At 41.4% G+C, this 21,536-nt stretch overlaps 1 protein-coding gene and 1 pseudogene across 1 annotated transcript in view; both read left to right on the top strand.

The window, feature by feature from the left end:
• The window catches only part of LOC150039056 (uncharacterized), a 341,232-nt gene that overhangs the window by 291,262 nt on the left and 28,434 nt on the right, over positions 1-21,536 (top strand). The window lies entirely within an intron of this gene.
• On the top strand, positions 14,897-16,498 carry LOC150039058 (putative E3 ubiquitin-protein ligase IRF2BPL; annotated as a pseudogene).

The following is a 21,536-nucleotide window of genomic DNA, read 5'->3' as shown; positions in this document are numbered from 1 at the left end:
AGCTAAGGATACAAACTCCAGTGTAGGCACGAGGGCAAGGTAAGTAGTCCAATTTACTTCTAAAAAGTCATTTAACTGAAATTTTCTCAACAGATTTACTGTTATGTTAAATGGTCAATCAAAATGATAGCTAATAAAGGTAAGCTTAGAAGTAGATCCACAGAATAATTAAAGTAGTACACTGCATTTGCCTTTTTCATTACAGGTCAAAAGTGACCTTGTGAATTGATAATTTTTAAGTCATCAAGCTCTCTGAATAGGATCAGTGGAGCAAGCCACAGAATGGGGCTTCGTAATGAGTTTCACTATCCACTCCTGCTCCTGGCCCTACTGTTTACTTTTTTTTTTTTGCCAGTGCTGGGCTTGAGCTCAGGGCCTAAGCACTGTCCTTGGATTTTCTCAAGGCTAGAACTCTACCACTTGAGTCTCAGCACCATTTCTGGCTTTGATCTATGTATGTGTTACTGAGGAATCGAACCAGGGTCTTCGCGCAAGCTAGGCAAGCACTCTACCACTATGCCAAACTCCTGCCCCTCCTACTGTTTCTTTTGATCCTGTTGCTTCAATTGCACCCAATAAATTAGCCACCAAAATGGTTCCATGCACTTATCTTGTGTAAGCTTCTGTATATATTCAAGTGATGAAGATCTGGGTCACTGAAGTAATTCCTGCTAGGCCCGGGAGCGTGGCCTAGTGGTAGCCTCTTGCCTTGCTTGCATGAGGTCTTGGGTTCGATTCCTCAGAACCCCATACACAAAAAATGCTGGAAGTGGTGCTGTGGCTCAAGTGATATTGCTCTAGCCTTGAGAAAGCCAAAGGTCAGTGTTCAGGCCCTGAATTCAAGTCCCAGGACTGGCAAAAAAAAATTGCTCTTGGTTACTTTGAATACTTGAGGATTTGCACTTTTGCTTCTTTAAGGATCAAATTTTCTTTTGCTCTAAATACCATGATTTATCTGATTTTAGTAGGTGAGACTGAGAAAAGATAATGGTTTTCTTGGCAGGACATGACTCAGTCTAATGCAGCAGAAGGTCAAGACATGTGTGAGAGAACATAACCTTTGGTATGTTCTTTATTTACATTCTATCTTCTCCTATAAGGGGTCTTTGTATTTTCAATAATATAGCCAAAGGAATTTATATCCCAGGTTACTCTAAACAATCAGTGGGACAAACATTAAGTGCTCTATAATTCATTTCATAAGTATGAATATTGGGACACTCCTTAGAAATGTCAATATCTTATATTCAATATGATACTTAGAGTTACACTCAAAATGGATGATTATGATTTGTGCTTCTGATAATAAATATGCCTCATGTAGATGGGCATGGTGTCTCATGCCTATAATCCTACCTAGTCAGGAGGCTGAGATCTGAGGATCAGGATTCAAAGCCAGCCCTGGCCCTAATGTCCATAAGACACTTATCTCCAATTAACCACCAGAAAAATGGAGGTGGTGCTGTGGTTCAAGGGGTAGGGCAGTAGCCTTGGGCTGAGGAGCTCAAGGAAACACCCAGGCCCAGAATTCAGGTCCTACATCCAAGAAAAATAAAAAAATAAGTAAATATGCCTCATGTGATAAAAGTTTAAATCCCAATCGAAGACTAAACATTCTGAATTGTGAATCCTATTTTGTTACTAACTCTTAGCTTCTTTCGAATTCGATAATTCTCAGAGGTTTTAAATTCATCATTTCATATTAAAATCATTAGTGCCAAAGATCTGGACAGAAATATATCGTGTGCTGTGCTGTGAACTTCAGTATGTGGATTGAGCGAGTGAAGAATCTGACATAATCTAACCAGTTGTGTCTGAGAAGTGTTTGAGAAGGATGTTTAATATCACAAAAAACATAATATTTCATTTTAATGAATTGGATCAGAAAATAAAATGAAATGTTTTTTGGCTAATTTAAATATAGCTCAGCATAGATTCACATTGGATATTTTGCTGTGAATACACACAGATTAAAGAACCAATATGCATGATAACCAAATGGAAGAAAGCCCAGGAACCCATATATACAATAGGAACTTAGGAATCATGGCTTCATGCCATGTTAAAATTGTGTTATATATTCAAAACTGAATCAGTTTCCTTTTCTGAATATTAACCTATGGAGACACCATCGGTGAAAAAACTACGCATGTTTGCATTGTATTGACATGATGGACAAGGTATCTGTCAGCAAAGAATTTTAGCTCTAGCACCCCTTCCAATGAAGATGTTGAGAAAGATTTAAATTTCCTTTGTTCCTGAGATGGAAGCCAGAAGGAGGAAAAGTCCCTATTCAGACAACGGATTTCCTAATGAGACCTTGATCCTCCATGGAAAGAAAGCTGAGAGACAAGTGAATCTCTAGGAGGATCATTGTCCAGGGAGACGAGCAGAGCATGCCAATGTTCATCTCTTTACCCTGACAGTCAGGGGTTGGGCAGTTGTCAGCTAGAAAGATACCCATTATCCTGGTGTTTACATTGTAATCAATTGGAAAGAAATTTTGCCAAAAGCCCAAGACTCATTTTTCACAGTTAACAAATAACTGTTCTTATGCCAGACTCAAAGGAACATAGGCTCAATGGTTTTCCTCATTTGTCATAATCAGTAGAAACCTTGGGCTCCCCTAGCAGAGATTTACAACAGAACAAACCGAGATACATAAGGCCATATGGTATGATACTAAATGAAAGGACCTCCTGGATATAGAAACAAAAGCCATATAATGAGTGATTGATATCCTTAACGTGCTATGTTATCTCTCATCTCTTATGCTGTTCCAGGCTTATCAAATATTGTTACGGTTTTTCAGCTTGTTGTCTGATATATTGTACATATGCTTATTTGATTATTTGAAATAGGGTAGGGAAGGGGGAAAAACAAGATGAGGGGCGGAGCGGAGGGAGGGAAATGGGGACCAAGACATAAGAAAGGGTATCAATGTTTGTGAAGTAATGCACCTTTTATCTGGTGAATATAATGTAACATTTCTAATAATGACAATAAAAATATATGAAAAAAAAGAAATAGCTCTTCTTACCAGATACTTCTCCTTTAGATAATCAAGAGCCTGGGATTTGGTAGGTCCATGTTCAAAGCCAACCCATCACGAAAGTCTGGGAGACTCCCTGTTCACAATAAGTAGCATTAAAGGAGGCAGGCAGTGTGCCTTATGAGATGAGGTCAAAGCCAGACGTGGTGTAGAAAGTTGAGCAAGAGTTAAGAGAAGCCCTAAGTTTAAAAGTTGAAATCGAAGGAGAGGGGGGGGGAGAGAGGGGGAGAGAGAGAGAGAGAGAGAGAGAGAGAGAGAGAGAGAGAGAGAGAGAGAGAGAGAGAGCGCACAAGCAGTAATAAATTATCCTTTTAATTTCTTGAAGCTTATTATACCTTTTTTCTTCCTAAGGGAAAGTTTACATTGTGGTAAAACTTTCAGTATTTAAAACTAACACATTGAATAAAATTCCATTGAGTTTTCTTGTCAGTGAAAGCTTTTTCTTAATGCATAGATCAATATGCTCTTGTGTCCTTGTGCATCAGGAAAATATGATTTCTTTTTCTATTGCTGTTGATCCTAGGCCTTTAATTGAGGGCCTGGGCACTGAGATGTTTTTCTTTTTTTTCTTCTTTCTTTTTTCTGTGCCAGTTCCAAGGCTTGTACTCATAACTGGGGCCCCGAGCTCAGGCCCCAGGACTTACAAAAAAAAAAAAAGAAAGAAAGAAAGAACAAAAGAAAGAGGCATTGTCCTTGCATTTTTACAGGCTAGTGCTCTACCACTTAAGGCACAGCACCACTTTCAGCTTTTTCTATGTATGTGGTACCTAGGAATTGAACCCAGAGTTTCGTGCATGCTAGGCAAACACTCTACCACTAGGCCATGCTTCTGGCCCACTGAGGTGTTTTTGCTCTTGGTTAACACTCACCCATTTGAGCCACAGCTCCACTACTGAATATTTGAAGGTTTATTAAAGATAAGTCTGTTAGACTTTGATTCCTAAGCAGATTTCAAATATGGATTCTGAGATCTCAGCCTCCTGAGAAGTTAAGATTACAGATGCAAGCTAGTAGAGCCCAGCTGACCATTACCTTTTCTTTTGCTTAATTCAGTATTAGGATCCTTCTTATCATACAAATATCATCTTTTGATACATAAGCAAATTCTCTCCTGGAAAGTGTTTCTGTATTCTATTACTATCCTAGTGAAAATATTAGTACTTTAAAAAATATGTATTTGATACCCCATCCTCCATAGCTTATGGGATGTGCAAGGTTGCTTTCTGTGTTCTTGAGTTAATTGCTTGCTGAAATATTCCCACCAGCCATACTTCTGTATATCTGTAAGGTTTTTCAATAGTCACATGCTTGAATGACATGAACAATGACCTGACAACAACCATGGCCGCAACAACAGTGGTTTCACATGAAAATCAGAAGAAAAGAGCTCAATGATTAAGACACTGAAATCAACAAAGTTAATTTTTTATGAATTCAAACATTTTTACTTAATTAATTTTGAATACCAATTAAGGAATGGTAGCCATGAATTATAGCTGAAATAGGATCTTTACATCTTTATCTTATGTATTTGCTTTTTAATTTTTCCTCTAACCTTTAAGAAGAAGAAAGAACTCCAGGTGTGGTAATGAATAATTATCTCATTTGTATATTTGATGTATGGGATTGAATGTATTTTCTGAAATACATATACATTTTCAAATACTGTTATTTAATTTATAGATCACACACCAAATAAATGGAGCAGATGATTCTAATGTCTCCTCTCAGTTGTCTGAATTGGTCTCAGAAATCTGACTTGCCTCATTATGAGCATTTCTCCATGTAAAATACCACTGAATACCTCTAAGTTCTTTTTGTCTTCCCCCAGTCCTGGGGCTTGAACTGAGACTCAAACTGTGACCCTGAGCCTTCCTTGCTCAAAGATAGGGATCTACCCCTTGAGGCATAGCCCATAGCTGTCTTTCTCTGAGTATTTTACGGGAGATGAGTGTCTTATGGACCTTCCTGCAGCAGCACCCTTCTCCTCTGTGCTCTCCCATTCTCACTGAGGATCATACCGCTTCCACCTACAATACTGCAAGAACCATAGGTGCCTTTCACATTCACGACAACTCCAGAGACCTTGGTCAGTTTTGTAAATGATAATCCCGTGTTTAGTGTACACCAGATCTTTTCAAGCAACATGGCCACAGTGTTATAGCTCTCACTTCTCTAGATTTCTCATACATCTTCTCATATCCTCACAGGGGGATTCTTGTAGCAGAGCTTTCAGTATTCTCAAGGTTTTTTAGGTGTTACTGATGCATGATGAACTATAATTGGCATGAAATTTACAATTTAGTGCTTTCACCTCTGAATTCTGTGTATGTTTAATCATGGCTGCTAAAGAAGTGAACACACATCAGTCACAAAAGTCTCTTCCTGCTCATTTATGTGGCTTTCTTGTGAACTTTGCAAAAGCCAGGCATGGTAACCCATATCTGTAATCTCAGTGTGTCTGTGGCTAAGACCAGATTTGAAGTTCCAGACCAGCTGGGACTACACAGTGGGAACCTCTGTCGAAAATTAGCAGGCGTGGGCAGGAGTGAAAGAAAGGAAAGGTACAAAGAAGGGAAGTTCCAAAAGCTTTGTAACTTCTCATTGCCTTTAGCCATTAATTGAAGCTTCCTTTCTGTTTTCACAAGCATACTGTAGGGTAAGATTTGTTGTGTGTTTTAGCATTCTAGTTTGTCCATGCCTTGAATGCACATTGGTGTCCTTTTACTATATAACTGAAGACTGCTGATGTTTGCTGTCCTTTAAGGGGTGATTTATGATTGTGTATATTCTTTGGAGATCTGCCTTTCCATACTTTCCATCTACAAGACTTCAGATTACCATAAATCTAATAAATTTGTTTTTAGAGTGGATACTTTCTGGCATTAATATGATCAGTGTGTGTGTGTGTGTGTGTGTGTGTGTGTGTGTGTGTGTGTGTGTGTGTGTATAGATGTGTGTAGTAGGGCTTGAAATCCAATCCAAGAATCTTGCTTGTTTTTTACTTATGGCGGGCTCTGTTCCACTTGAGCCTCCACTTTCTGGGTTTTGGATGGCCCATTGAAGATACAGGTCTCCTATATTTGCCTGCCCCTGGTAGCTATGAACCAACATCCTCTAAGCCTTCTGAGTAAATAGGATTATTAGAGATCAACTACTGGCATCCATATCTATTGGCATATGACTTTGATCTTTAGTCACTTATAAGAAATGTCAGAGGAATTCAAATGACATCATTAGGATTACTCTGAGAAAACACTGATGTTTACACATGGGTTAACATTCGCTGTGCTCATCAACCTTCTGTATGATTTCAATCTTTTATATCTGTAATGAGCAATTAGATTTCTTGAGCCCTGTTTTTGGCAATGATGAGGTCACTTACAAAAAAGTTGGTTCTTCCTCTCTTGGTTTTATAAATTGTAGGATATTTCAGGACAGGATTTATTGAGGGTTAATTTTGCCCTGTTGAAGCAAGGCATTTCTGATGTCCTCTGCTCTGTAATGACATCAATTCCTGGCAGAGTGTGAACAATAGGTAGTTTCCTGTCATCTCTTCATGTGTTTTATTCCTCAATGTCAGGCCCCTTTCTGAACACACGTGATCCATTGCTCTGTTACATATGCAAGGGGGTCCTGTGTAGCTCTCCTGGATTTCCCTCGTACCCCTCTGTACTCTCCAGTGCGCTGTCATGTGACAGTCAAGCTCCTAGCTTCCTTCAGCCTGTTTTCCTCACCATTGCATCTTGGGAACTTGGAGTATGCACCACCTAGCTTTCTTCTTTTTGTGCCTTGGTCTGTACCCCTCTCACAGAAGGGCCTGGGTACTGGGAACATTTTCTTCACTGTCTCTTTAGGACACCCATCTGTAATAGTTTAGCAGTGCATTCACTGACTTCATTCTCTCAAATATGTTGTCTTCAAAGTGCTTTAGTGTGGTTTGCTTGAATACTTTTGGATTGGCTTCATAGAGCACCACAGCTCAGTACAGCTTACTGCACCTTAGTGGTTTCATGGAGTAGAGTCTTTTTATGCACTTGGACAGAAGAGTGAATGAGAAAATATGGATACATGTGTTCCTTTATGGTTAAACAACTGAGATAGCCTTTTTACTGTTTTTTTTTCAGGTTGTCTATTTCACCCAGAATGCACTTCATTTATGTAATGATCTTCACAACTTTAAAAATATATTTGGAAAATATATTTGGAGAATATATTTGGAAAATACTTGCAAATGTCGAGAAAAGGAACAAGAAAAAATCAAAGAATGTATTATCACAATTAAAGTGTGAAGAGTAAGAAGGAGAATTTTGTCATTTTGAAGTATGTGCCAGTCTATATGGAAATTCTTGAACAGCATTTAGATCTATACATACAACTTCATAGCTTTCTGACTCCCCTCTCAGGTGCTTAAAGGTGTGTTTTTGTAGTGTTCACAGTTTGGGATAAGTTATTTTACCAATGATACATGTAATAATTAAAGGCAAATTTCTTAAATCACAATTATAATAACTTCCTAAAATTAGAATATACTGAGATCTCATTGCAAGGCATAATTTTTGAATATAGTATTTGTTGATGCTGCCAGGAATAATATTTTGTATATGATAATTTTATATGTTCCTATTCACTTACTTTCAATAACTACTCCTGTGTAAAGTATTATAAAATTTAACATGCGTAGTTAACAAATTTTTTGATTAATAACTGCAAAATACTCATAAAAATTTGTTTGTTCACAATTCCTCAGCATTCAGCCATGTTGTCATACTTTTCCATTATTGCTGATAGTTAATGCATGCAAAGGCATTTATCATTTATTCTTTTGTCCTGGTCCTCAGAAATTCAAGTTCCTTAGGCATTCTTTATTGACTAACAAAATGCTGGTATTTGTCCTTGGCAAACTTCACAGGACTGTGGACAGAATGAAGGAGGCCATTGAAGGAATTTCCTTGTGATTGCACACTCTCAGTCTCTTGCACATACTCCTGTCACAAGGCCTAGCATCAAGGGCTCTTCTATGAAAAGACTTCCACATGATGCAGAATTGAAGGGAAGTTTCCCTCCTAGAGAAAACCATGTGACTTCTTCGTCAAATGCATACACTTCAGTTGAGAGCCTGGACCAGTACCTGAGCAGGGTCAGTTGCATTTCAATATGTTCCACTGGTTTGCAAAGTTTGAATGATTACGCTTCAGTTTTGACATCCTGACTTGTTTGACTACCTTGTGTTCAGTTAATATTGCTATCATTCAGTGTTCATAGAAGAATTGAATATCTGGGTATTTTTTTAAACTTCAAGCTCTCATTCTGAATCTCTACATATTTGCTTTTTTTTTTTGAATACCTTTTTTGTTTACAGTGGTGCTTCCAGTATCCTCCATACCTGTGCTCCCCACTCTCGGAATAATTTTAACAGTTGCTCTGACTTTATTAATGTTGATCAGATAGTATATTGAAGAGCATTTTATACATGTGCCATACCTTCTCATGTCATGTCCTCACTCCCCACTGCTATCCTTCCCCCAATAGTTTTGCAACATCAGTTCAACAATGGAACCTCTCTGTTTAAGTGTTTAGAGTGGCAGCTTTTTGTGTTGTGCTTTCTTGCTTCTTTTGTACTTTTCTTGTTATTACGTAGGTGATATACAGATGGGTTACCATATCACAAGTCAGGTAATGAATATATTTGTCTTTAGATAATGACATCCCCTCCTTTATACTCTCCCATTTTTCACCTCTGTTCCTTCCACAAGTTATATAGTTCATTTTCAACATGATTTCTACTGAGTATCACTACTTCATTTGTTCACTCTCTGTCCTTCCACTTTTGTGTACTTCCCTCATCCTCCCCATAGACAGAAGCAGAGAGGCATTATACCTCTTAATTCCTCCTCTAAGAGTACCTGCTTTGGTCTCACTATATATGAATGACCACAGTCCTCTATGACTTTTCATGTCACCATGTATTTTAGATTTACTCTCTGCTTATGTGTCATTTGTCTTTCTGAATTTGACTTATCTTCACTTAATATGATTTGTTCTGGGCCCATCCATTAACCCCCAAAAGACAGATTTTTTTTGCCATTCCTGGAGCTTTAGTTCAGAGCCTGGGCAGTGATTTCTGAGGCTAGCACTCTACCACTAGAGCCACAGTACCACTTCCAGCTTTTGTCTATATAAGGTACTAAGGAATTGAACTCAGGGCTTCTTACATGGTAGGTGAACACTCTACCACTAGGCCACACTCCAGGCTCCCAAATTACATAATTTTATTTTATTTTTTGGTCAGTCCTGGGTTTGAACTCAGGGCCTCAGAATTGTCCTTTGGCTTTTTCCTCAAAGATAGTGCTCTACCACTTGAGCCACAGCACCACTTCCCGCTTTTGTATGTATGTAGTACCAAGAAATTGAACCCAGGTCTTTGTGCATCCTGGGCAAACATTCTACCACTAGGCCAAACCCCCGACCCCAAATTACATAATTTTTTCATGGCAGTGTAAAACTACATTGTGTATCAGTATCGTACATTATTTGAATCCACTCACCATTGTAGGACACCTGGACTGTTCCCAAGACTGGGCTATTTTGAATATTACAGAAATGAACATAGAGGCACAACTATATTTACAGTGTTCTGGCTTGTGTTTGTCCGTATAGAAGTCCTGGAATGTTATGGCTAGTTCACAGTTAAAGGATTTTTTGAGGAACCTCTAGACTGCTGTCCAAAGTGGTTGTATTAGTTTACAGTGAAATAGGATTCCTTTTCCCTCAAATCCCCACCAGCATTTGTTGTTCTAACTCCTAATGTTGGACAATGTAACTGGAATAAGATGGAATCTCAGAGCCATTTTGATTTGCATTTTCTTATGGCTAGGGATGGTGGATTGCACATCCTCTGTTTCTTTGTCATTATTACCTCTTCCTCTGAGAAGTGTCTGCTCACTGTTTCTCATTCATGCACCTAACTTGGAAAAGAAAGGAATGGTACAGACAACAGCTGCACTGCTATGACTTTGAAAATAGTTCCTTGGTCTCTACATATCTTTATACACATGTGTATTTATATGCACATATCTAGCCTTTGATGGAAGACTTTTTCTGATGGTTTACTGGAGAAAAGAGTCTCTCAGATTTCTTGCCTGGGCTGCTTTGAACTGTGATCCTCAGAACTTAGGCTCCTGAGTAGATAGGAGTGCAGTCATGAGCCATCAGTGCCCGGCTGTTCATTTTCATCTGTGCTAAATGATTAAACTATACACAGTCAAGGGCCATGTGAATTCATAGACTTAGTTTTTCATTGATGTTAGCAATAGTTACCTAATACCAACTTTACATACTGTAAATGCAAAGGGTATTTCCTGCTTTTGTCTAGAAATGAAGCTTCTTCTAGCAAAAGTTAAAATGTAAACTCTGGAAACAAAGCTTTTATGCATGATTGAGACATATTACTTTCCTAGCTAACCTAATTCAGTGTTCATTGTGCTTTTGTTGCTTTATGTATTTTGCATTTCATGTGCTAATTGGAGTTCAATATGATATAACATCTAAATTTCTGCTTCTATGTCTTCTCTATTTCTTGTTTGCTCTAGTGTGGGCTGTCTGTCCTGCTGCTCTGATGGATAAAAGCATCTGCAGGAGGAATGCAGGACTCCATCCAAAGTGATGCTTAGCATTTCAAGCTGCAGAGTCCTGGGGTATGAGGGACTGACGCAAGGTCAAATAGCTCTTCCTCATCTGAAATCTTTGTCACATGCCAGGACTTTTTGTGAGTGGCGTACACAGACTGTGATCATCTGACTAAGCATTGTGGTTGCAAGTACTTGACATCACAACGGAAAATGTCTTTGACTTTGTCTACTGTTTCTGTTTCATTTCAAAATTGAACATAATTGCATCCCTGAGCAAGATATGGACAGGCTTTCAAGTATACTATGTATTGTTATGCTCCAGAATGGCTTAACACTCAGAGGACAAGTACATGGATATGCCAGGTATTTGGCTAGGAAGTTCAAGTATGATAATATTTGTTAGTATATTGTCATCATTTTCAACATTGCAAGTACACAAAATGTTAATTTGGACAATATCAGAGAAATCATACTTTTTACCTACAGTGATAGGTATTGAAAGCATGGCCTTGTGCATGCTAGGCATGTGGTTTGCCAGTTGAGCGACATCTCCAGCTTAGGTTTTCCCTCTGCCACTTCTCTCCGGTGGTGAGATATGAACTCAGAGCCTTGAACTTTCCAATTTAGTTTCAAAACCAAACACGAGAACATAGTGATACCAATACTCTGTCTTGTATACTGGTATTGTCTCAATATTCTAAAGAATTCAGATGACAAGGACATGGACTCAGCAGGTGCTTAGGTCCAGACAGGCACTGAGGTCATTACTCCTTTGAGACCTGTATCTCCCAGTGCTGTCATGTAAATTGTTAGTGCCGAGGCTCTTATTTCCTGATTATTTGTTCTTGTACTTTAGAAAATGCGTACAACCCCTTTGAATTGGGTTTCATACACAGGTGGTTTGATGAGGATTTTTTTTAAGAGTTCTAGTTCTCTGCTCAGTAGAAGAAGAATCCATCTCCTCAATGGTGTCTCAGTCATTCCCCCAACTTGTCAAAGGGCAGAATGGCACAGACAAAGGCTGCACTGCTGTGACCTTCAAACTAGTTCCTCACAAACTTGGTGCTTGTTCTCTGTACATCTTTATACGCCTTCTATCTATATTCAGGTGTCTGAACTTTTTTGGCTGATCCCTCTGGATGTATGTGTACTCTGCTCCTTATTATCAGCACTGAATTGTTAGATTCTACACAGTCAAATACTATGTGAATTTCTACACATACTTGTCCTCCACAAATACCTATAATTCACCAAAAACTAAGTCTACAAGGCTGTATTTCCTGCCTTTTCGAGAAATGAGATTTCTTGTTCCATTTAAATATTCACCTCTGCTAAACAAAGCTTTGATGGAAGGAAGACCAAGAGTTCATGCCTTATGAATCTACCCCAATCTTTCCAGTGGTTTTGTGGCAACTGTTACTATTTGATTTATTGATAGCGGCCATTCTATCTGATGTGAGGTGGAATCTCAAAGTTGTTTGGATTTAGCTTTCCTTTTTTTTTCTTTTTTGCTACTACTGGGCTTGAGCTCAGGGCATGGAACTATCCTTTGGACTCTCTCAAGTCTAGCACTCTTACTACTTGAGCCTCAGCACCACTTTCTATGTATGTAGTACCGAGGAATCAAACCAAAGTCCTTGTGCATGCTAGGCAAGCACTCTACCACTAGGCCAATTTCCTGGGCCCTACATTTCTTTTATGGCAAGAGATGTTGAGGATTTCTTCATGTGTCTATTGGCCATTCTTATTTCCTCTTCTGAGAAGTTTCTCTTTAAGTCTTTAACCCACCTTTAAATGGGATCCTTGGGGTTTTTTTTTTTTGAGGATTTGTTTTTAAGACAGTCAATACTTTGAGCCATTAGTATATTTTTGTTATGAGGTCCTTGTCTATTGTATGCCTAGTGAAGTCCTCCCACTCTCTGAGCTTTCTATTTGACTTGCTAGCTATATGTTTTGCACACAGAACCAAACCAGTTACTGCAATCATATTTGTTCAAACATTCTTTATTATGTTGTGTTTCTGGGCCTTTATTAACCTGTGCTAAGGAGCCCTAGTGTGTCTCTTATTTATTCCTGTAAAGTTTCCAGGGTAGACACCCTTTACCTCAAGGTCTTTGAGCCATTGGGAATTAATTCTGGTGCAGGGTGATATATAAGGGTCCAATTTTGGCTTTGTACAGGTGCTTAATCAATTCTGCCAGCACCATTTGTTGACCAGGATATCTTTCTTCCATTCATATTTTTGCTCCCTGATCACAGATTAGGTGGCATTAATTTCTGGGTCTTCAGTTTTATTCCATTGGTCCTCTGGCCGGTTCTGGTACCAGTACCATGTTGTTTTGATTACTATAGCTCTGTAATGGAGTCTGAAATTTGGTACTGATATTCCTCCATCACCAATCATTCAGTCTTTCAGCTCTTTGTACCTTCATGTTGCAGGAAAAGAAAAAAATGTAATCTAATAGAATGTAAGAAAGGGCTGCCTCCTTTCCTTGAAAATCTGTTTAGGGCACTATCCCCAATTCTCCTTGCAGGTCCTGGAGACTGCTACCCACCTAGGAAAAGAGAAAGGTCATGTGGTGGGTATCCTTGTGACCAACATTCTTCTTCCCATCTTTCTCCTTCACCAACCAAGGTGTTCAAAAGTCATTGTAAAGAAAACAGGAAGGAGATTAGTAATGTAAAGAAACGGAGGGAAGTTAATAAAGGAAGCCTTGGGAAAGGAAGCAAGGAAGAAAGATTTGGGAAGTAAGAATTGGCTTAAAAGGTTGTTCCCAAGTAGAGAAAGGAGGAAATGAAGACTACTGGATTGAGTAAGGAGCAGCTGGTATGAGTATGTCTTGGTTTGAGAAGGTAAAGCTTCTTAGTAAAGTTAGTGAAGATGGAATGCAAGAAGAGGAAAAAGGGAGTTCCCACACACCCCTCCACAGAACTACTGCTGCCACAAGTTTCCCCCCAGAGGAAGCTGGGGAGAACTGGTCAGGTAAGAGGGGATGTTAAATCCCATACAGAGTCAGTTAGTGCTTCCCATTTCAAAATTAACCAGAGCCCAGATATCAAAAGTACAGACTTCATGAGCATGCCTATCTAGTAATCATTCCTATCTGTCTTTTAACTGGGAAGGAACACATATCTACTACCTATTAGTTCTATTTATACTGAGTGTACCATCCATATTCTTTACTCCAGAACATGACCAAGGCCTCCCACCGGGCCATTACCATTCTAATCCAGTCACAGATTCTCACAGGTTATTCTTAGATAGCCCTTGGCAAGATTGTCATTTTCACCATATTGATTCTTCAAATCCAGGAGGAAATCAAAGCAGAATTAAATGAATTGGAGTCTAAAAGAACTATAGAAAGAATCAACAAAACAAGGAGTTGGGTCTTTGACAAAAAGTAACAAAATTGACAGACCCTTAGCAAATCTTACCAAAATGCCGAAATAAATAAAATCACAGATGAGAAAGGTAGTATCACGACAGAAATTACCAAGATCCAGAGCATCATGAGGGAATACTTTTCAAACCTTTATACCAACAAGTTCTAGAATCTAGAAGAAATGGATGAATTTCTAGCCACTATTAACATACCAAGAAGACCTAATCCAACTAAACAGGCCTATGTCAAGCACTGAAATCAAAATGGCAATAAGAGACCTTCCACCTAAGAAAAGCCCAGAGCCAGATGGATTCACAGCTGAATTCTATAAGGTCTTCAAAGCAGAGCTCACACCAATACTCCTCAAGGTCTTCAACGAAATTGAAAACAAAGGCTGTTTGCCAAACTCCTTCTATGAAGCCAGAATAACCGTCATCCCCAAACCAGACAGAGATTCATCAAAGAAAGAGAACCATAGACCCATTTCTTTGATGAATATTGATGCAAAATTTCTCAACAAAATACTGGCCAACCGTCTACAACAACTCATCAAAAAAATTATACCCTATGACCAAACAGGATTCATCACAGGGTTGCAACACAGCAACAGGAGCAAGGCCAAAAATCACATGATTGTCTCAATAGGTGCAGAAAAGGCATTTGACAAGATCCAACACCCCTTTACGCTAAAAGCTCTGGAGAAACTAGGAATCCATGGAACATTCCTCAGTATAATAAAGGCTGTGAATAACAAACCCACAGGTAGTATTATACTTATTGGCGAAAAGCTAAAGTAGCTATCTTTTTTTCCTTATTCACTTTGCATCATAATGATAGGTAGGCTTTGGAGAAAAACCAAGGGAATCCAAAGGGCAAATCAGGAATGATGTCATTGAGCAGTTTTAATAAGTCTCCACTAGCACTGTCTACTCCAGCTCTACTAAGCACCCAAAGAAATCTAGTGTATGTGTGTGTTTAAATTTGTCTTCTTTTGCTAACTGCTAAAAAGAACTCAAATGACATATTTAAGTTAAAAATGCATTTTTTATAAACTTGTCATGAACTACAGTATAAAATTTGGGGGCTGGGAAAGTGGCTAGTGGTAGAGTGCTTGCCAAGCATGCATAAAGACCTGGGTTCGATTTCCTAATACCACATACACAGAAAAATCCAGAAGTGGTGCTTGAAAAAAGTAAGAAGGACCACTCGCTGCTGGGCCGTGTGTTCGCCTTCGACGCCGTCTCCAAGCCCGGCATGGACTACGAGCTGAAGCTGTTCATCGAGTACCCCACGGGCTCGGGCAACGTGTACTCCAGCGCGTCCAGGGTGGCCAAACAGATGTACCAGGACTGCATGAAGGACTTCGGTCGGGGCCTCTCCTCTGGCTTCAAGTACCTGGAGTACGAGAAGAAGCATGGCTCCAGGGACTGGCGCTTGCTTGGGGACCTGCTGCCCGAGGCCGTGTGCTTCTTTAAGGAGGGCGTGCCAGGCGCTGACATGCTGCCCCAGCCCTACCTGGAGGCCAGTTGCCCCATGCTGCCTATGGCGCTGGTGAGCCTCAGCCGCGCCCCCAGCGCGCCTCAGGGCACCGGGCCCTGCCACCTGCCGCGCCCTTGGGCCGGGGTGCAGCCGCCAGCCTGCGGAAGAGGAAGGCGTCCCCCAAGCCCCCAGACTCGGCCTAGGGCGCGCTGAAGCTGGGCAAGGAACAGCAGAGGCAGCAGTGGATGGCCAACCAGAGTGAGGCCCTGAAGCTCACCAAGTCGGCTGGGGGCTTTGAGGCGCCAGGCAACGCAGCGGGGGGGGGGGGGCCGCCGCCGCCACCACCCCCACCGCCCCTGGGACCCCATTCCAACCGGACCACCCCGCCGGAGTCAGCCCCCCAGAACGGGCCGTCCCCTATGGCCGCGCTCATGTTGGTGGCAGACACTCTGGGCAAGGCGCACTCGCCCAAGAATGGCAGCTCCATGCACTCTACCACCGCGTCTGCCCGGCGCAACAGCAGCAGCCCCATGTCTCCAGCCTCCGTGCCCGGGCAGCGCCGCTTGGCTTCACGTAACGGGTACTGAATTTACAGGTGGCGCCCCCACCACCTAATGCCCACCCGGGCATGGACCAAGTGCACCCCCAAAACATTCCGGATTCCCCCATGGCCAACAGCGGACCCCTCTGCTGTACCATGTGCCGCGAACGTTTGGAGGACACGCATTTCGTTCAGTGCTCCTCCGTCCCTAGCCACAAGTTCTGCTTCCCTTGTTCTAGAGAAAGTATCAAGGCCCAGGGGGCCACTGGCGAGGTGTATTGTCCCAGCGGAGAGAAATGCCCCCTAGTTGGGTCGAATGTACCTTGGGCCTTCATGCAGGGCGAAATCGCTACTATCCTAGCTGGGGATGTTAAAGTGAAAAATGAGAGAGACCCTTGAACCCTAAGGCCACCACCTGCTTTGCCCTAGTTCCTCTCCCATCCAGAGGGCCCCACCCCCACCCCTCCCCTTCCCATTCTCCACCCCTCCAAGATGTAGAATTGTGAATATAACAAACTGCAAAAAGTTAGTCTTATGTATAGACATTATTTTCGTCGTATGTTTCTATATTTTGGAACAAAGGTATGTAACTTCTTCATTTGAAGGATAAGCTGGTTTGTGTTAAGCAGTATAATATGAGTTGGGTTATTCGCATCATAATCGTTAGCATTTACTTGGTGGCAGAATGTTTGCCTAGGTACAGAATTAATAGCCCTTAGCAACCACTGCTGCTGGTGTGTATTTTTGTAAATGTTATGCACTCTGAAAGGAAACACACACACACACACACACACACACACACACACACATGAAAGAAAAGTCTTTTTTTGTTTGTTTATTTTGCCAAGGCGAGTGTTGCTGCCTAAAAAAAAAAATTAATAATATTAATGATGATGCTATAAAATGGTGAAAGCTTCTTTCTAAACAGCCCCAACCAAGTGTTGAGGTCCTCACTTAATTTTGTGTTCTGTTCTATTTTGTTTTCCTGTTTCGTTTGCAAAATGGTGAAGGGGGATGTTGGGGGAGGACTGGGGTGTTTTTTTGTTGCAAGTTTATGAAGGGGGAAATGTTTTGGTTTGTTTCTACTGACCTGAATGTGTTGGATCTTCACGTGTTGTTTTGTTTTTTGCTTTATTGATGCACGGATGCTTTTGAACAGTAGAGCGAAATGCTAGACATGGAGAATCTGCTCTGTTTGTACTTTATACATTTCTGTAGTTAACAGAACACTGTAATGTGCCTTGGAGCTTAGTAACTTGTAATAAATTCAATTGATATTAAAAAAAAAGAAAAAAGTGGCCTTGAAAAAGCCCAAAAACAGTGGACAGGCCTGAGTTTAACCCCCAGGACTGGCAAAATAAAAAGAACGATTTTAATAAAGAAAAATTCAGATAAAAAAATAGAAGAGTGAATGTGATAATATTAGCAAATGTGTCATTTATATACATGTATATATAGTAATATCTTCAAAATGAGTGGAAGTTCTTCAGGGCAAAGGAAAATGCTATTAGAACAAAGATCTGGCAAAGAAGAATGTACAAAATGATTTAAATACTAAAGTCCTTTGTTATGCTCATCTCTTCTCACACATCAATATTCTCAGCAATACAGGAGTAATTACAATCTCTGAAGAGAAAATCCTTAAGGATATCAGCTGCATATAGGATGGGAGGAATCCAGAGTATTCTAAGACACCTGCATTAACTCTGAAATAGGACGATGTTAAATGAAAGTGGACTTAGAACTCAGGTGTCTAAAATTCTACATACTAGGAAGGTGTATTAGGAATGAATTAGAGGCTACTCTGGGCCACTTGGCAACATCCTGTGTTCAAATAAAGCAAGGAAAACAAAAAGCTAGGCATAGGTGGGTCATATATGTAATCCTAGATCTCAAGATGTTCATATCCAAAAATCATGGTTTGAGGCCAACCTAGAAATTCCATGATACTTGCTCCAATAAGCCAATTTAAAAAATGGAACTGCAGATATGGTTCAAGTGGCAAAGCAATAGTCTTGAGCAAAAAGAGCTCAAGGACAGCACTCAGACTCTGAGTTCAAGCCTCAAGACCAGCAATAAAAATGAATGAATGAATGAATAAATAAAGAAAGCAGAATAGCTAGAGGATATAGCTCAGAACTAGAAGGCATATCTAATAAGCACAAACCCTTGGCTTCAACCTCCAGTGAATACTTCCCCAAATGATAACTTTACATGCAATGTAAATAAATCCTTGTAAAATCTAGGAGAGTAAAATTAGGAGACAAATGTATTTGATATCCAAACAAATAAGATGAATATAGAGAGTGCAAAAATAAATGGAAAGGCAGAAATGGGAAACATTATGCAAGTGAAAACTCTGATGAGTAGAAAAGTTTACCAATACTACTAAAAATCCAGTATCACTTCGACTTTGTGTAAATATGTGAAGAAGCACAGTGTACTAAAAACCAATACCAAACTATTGTCTACAGGAAAACTCTTTTAAATTTAATACATTTTAGCATAAAAGAGATGCATTGGAAGAGTAAATACTGGCCAAAGAATTAAAATGTTCAGTGATAGCCAGGCACTCCTTACTCACATCTGTTAATCTTTTGAATTCAGAATGCTGAAAACTGAGGATCAGAGTTCCAAGCCAGTTTTTGAAGAAAAGTACAAGAGATTCTTATCTCGAATTAAACACCTGAAGTAGAAAATATAACAATGGCTGAAGCGGTACAGTGTCAGACTTATAGTGGAAAAAATTAAAAAGTCAGAATCAGAGCCTAGGCCTGAGTTCAAGCTCCTGGAGCCACCCCACAAAAGAAAGGAAGGAAGGAAGGAAGGCAGGAAGGAAGAAAGGAAGGAAGGAAGGAAGGAAGGAAGGAAGGAAAGAAAAGAAGGAAGGAAAGAAGGAAGGAAGGAAGCAAGCTAGCAAGCATGCTGCACTGTAAGATTCAGTGAAAAAGGAAGGATGCAATGAAATTAATAAAATAGCATGTTGAATTCTGTGTGTGTGTGTGTGTGTGTGTGTGTGTGTGTGTATAGCTAGGATGACAGACTGCATCTCTGCCAAATTTAAAGATAAAAAGCCTTTTAAGCTGGGCACAGTGGCTCAAGCCTGTAATCTTAGCAACTCAGGAGATTTTAATATGAGGATCGCAGTTCCTTTATTGCCATCCTGGGCAATAAAGTCCATGAGACGCTTATCTCCAAAATTAACCACCACAAAACCAGAAGTGGTGTTGTGGTCAAGTGGTAGAACACTAGCCTTGAGCTGAAGTGCTCAGGAACAGTACCCAGGCCCAGAGTTCAAGCCCCAGGACCAAGAACCACAGCCTTTTAAACAAGCCATGTGGAATTGGCTCATGCCTGGAATCCTTGCTGAAAGGAGGCTGAGATTGGAGGATGACAGTTCCAACTCATCCTGGGAAAGTGAAGTCCTTGAGACTGTTACTGCCTAGTAAATACTCAAAAAGCTGACATGACACAGCCAATCTGAGTAAAAATGCTCAGAAACAGCACCCAGGCCTTGACTGAGTTCAAGCCCCTGGTGCTCACACACACATGGATGCCTGGGGAAAAAATCTGATGTATCCCTAAGCTGAGTTCGAACGCCACAAGAGCTAAAGCTTGAACTGATAGAGGTGTTTTACTAGATTCTTTCCCTGGATGGAAGTCAACTCAGTCAGGGCAACACATCTGGTGACTCAGGCCTCCAGGAAGGGAAGGGGGTGGGGCTATGCTAGGCGGAGACAGTCGCACAGATTGTTTCTGATTGGCTGAGGGGAAGAGCGGCTTCAGGAGCTGAGCAATGAGAAGCGTCCTTGGTAGGAGGCCCCTGGCGAGGGCGGTGGGGCTGTGTCTCCCAAAGGCGCCAGTTTTATTCCCTCTCTGCTGCCCGGTGGCCCAGGAGGTCACAGCCTGGGCTCTGCGGTCCCGAAGCTGAGCTGCGGTCCTGAGCGCGGCCTCTTGGGCTCTTCCCTGGACGCCAGCGCCCTCCACCCCAGGCCTCGGCCCGCTGCTGACGTTTCCCCGGGTTAGACTCCCACAGACTTCACGGCCCGGGCTGGTTTCAGAGCCGCCCGCGGGGGTGTGGGGTGCAGTGCCTGTGGATCTCCGCGAGGACAGCGGGGTGCGCGGGGAGCGGAAGTGGTGAGTGCGGACGCCTGTCCACTGTCAGGATCCTGGGCGGGGTGGGGGGCGGATCCGGAAGGCAGGGCCTCAGCTGGGTCTGGTAGGCCCTAGGGGCCGGGTAGTGAAGAGCTCCTCCAGGTGGGGAAGGGCTCCTCAGCCCTCCAAGGCCTTCCAGAAGGGCTGGGGCTGGGCGGGGCTGGCAGCAGGCACCTGAGTCCTAGGAGTCCTGCCACCCGGTCCTGGCCATCCTGTCTGCTCCAGAGGAGGTGAAGTCACCACAGGCTGGGGCTTTTCCATCCTGGAAAAGACTCCTGGTGTAATGGTGGAGAGAATTGATGATTCATTTGTGACGTCTGAATTTCCACCTGTCTCCCACATTGCCACCCTCCTTGGAAAGGGGGATCCATACGCACCCACGTGGTGGTGGTGGATGTTGGGGAGATCTGTTGTCCTCTCTGACCTGTACGGATTTCAGACTTGTTTTATGATATTGGTTGTGTGTGTGTGTGTGTGTGTGTGTGTGTGTGTGTGTGTGCTCACACGCGCAGGTGTGGGCGCTAAATTCGGGGCCTGACTACTGCCCCTGAGCTTTTTCACTCAGGCTGGTGCTCTATCACTTGTGCCACAGCTGCCCTTCCTGCTTTCTGGTGGATAATTGGAGATAAGAGTCTCACTGATGTTCCTGCCTAATCTAGCTTTGAACCAGAAACTACACATGTCATCCTCCGGGGTAGCTAGCATTGCAGGCTGCCTGTATCCCTGGCAACAAACTAGATGTTGACTTTTGATTATCAGGGTTTTTTTTATTGTGATTAATAAGAGTTACATTATATTCACCAGATAAAAGGTGCATAACTTCACAAACATTGATACTCTTTCTCATGACATGGTCCCCATTTCCCTTCCAAACCCCCCATCTTGATTTCCCCTCTTCCCTATCCAATTTCAAATAACCAATTAAGCGCATATAAAATATATCAGATAACAAGGTGAAATATTGTAATAATATGAGATCACCAAGGGATGGCAAAAGAGATGAGTTCCTGGTGCAGGTCTGCCAGGTCCAAGCCCCTAGCCCTGCCTCTAGCAATTCATGCAGACCTCTACCTGAGGGTGGGTGGGGCCTCACCTCTTAAGAGTTTTCAGGAATTTCCTATCCTTCACCACAATTCTAAGGTGCTAACTTTGGACAAAGTTTTACAGCTTACTGGTCTTAAGCTACATCTATGTCATACTTATAGTTCTCATCCATGACTCTTTTGGAACCCACCAAACTTCAGTGGACTGACTGTTTTTATTCACCTCAAATATCTTTCCTTTTAGATAGAAAA

The sequence above is a fragment of the Megascapheus bottae genome, unplaced genomic scaffold, assembly GCF_031878675.1.
Source record: "Megascapheus bottae isolate mThoBot1 unplaced genomic scaffold, mThoBot2.hap1 HAP1_SCAFFOLD_50, whole genome shotgun sequence".
Classification (NCBI taxonomy): Eukaryota; Metazoa; Chordata; class Mammalia; order Rodentia; family Geomyidae; genus Megascapheus; species Megascapheus bottae.
The sequence above is the reverse complement of the archived record's forward strand: the minus strand, read 5'-3'. Positions and strand labels throughout refer to the sequence as shown.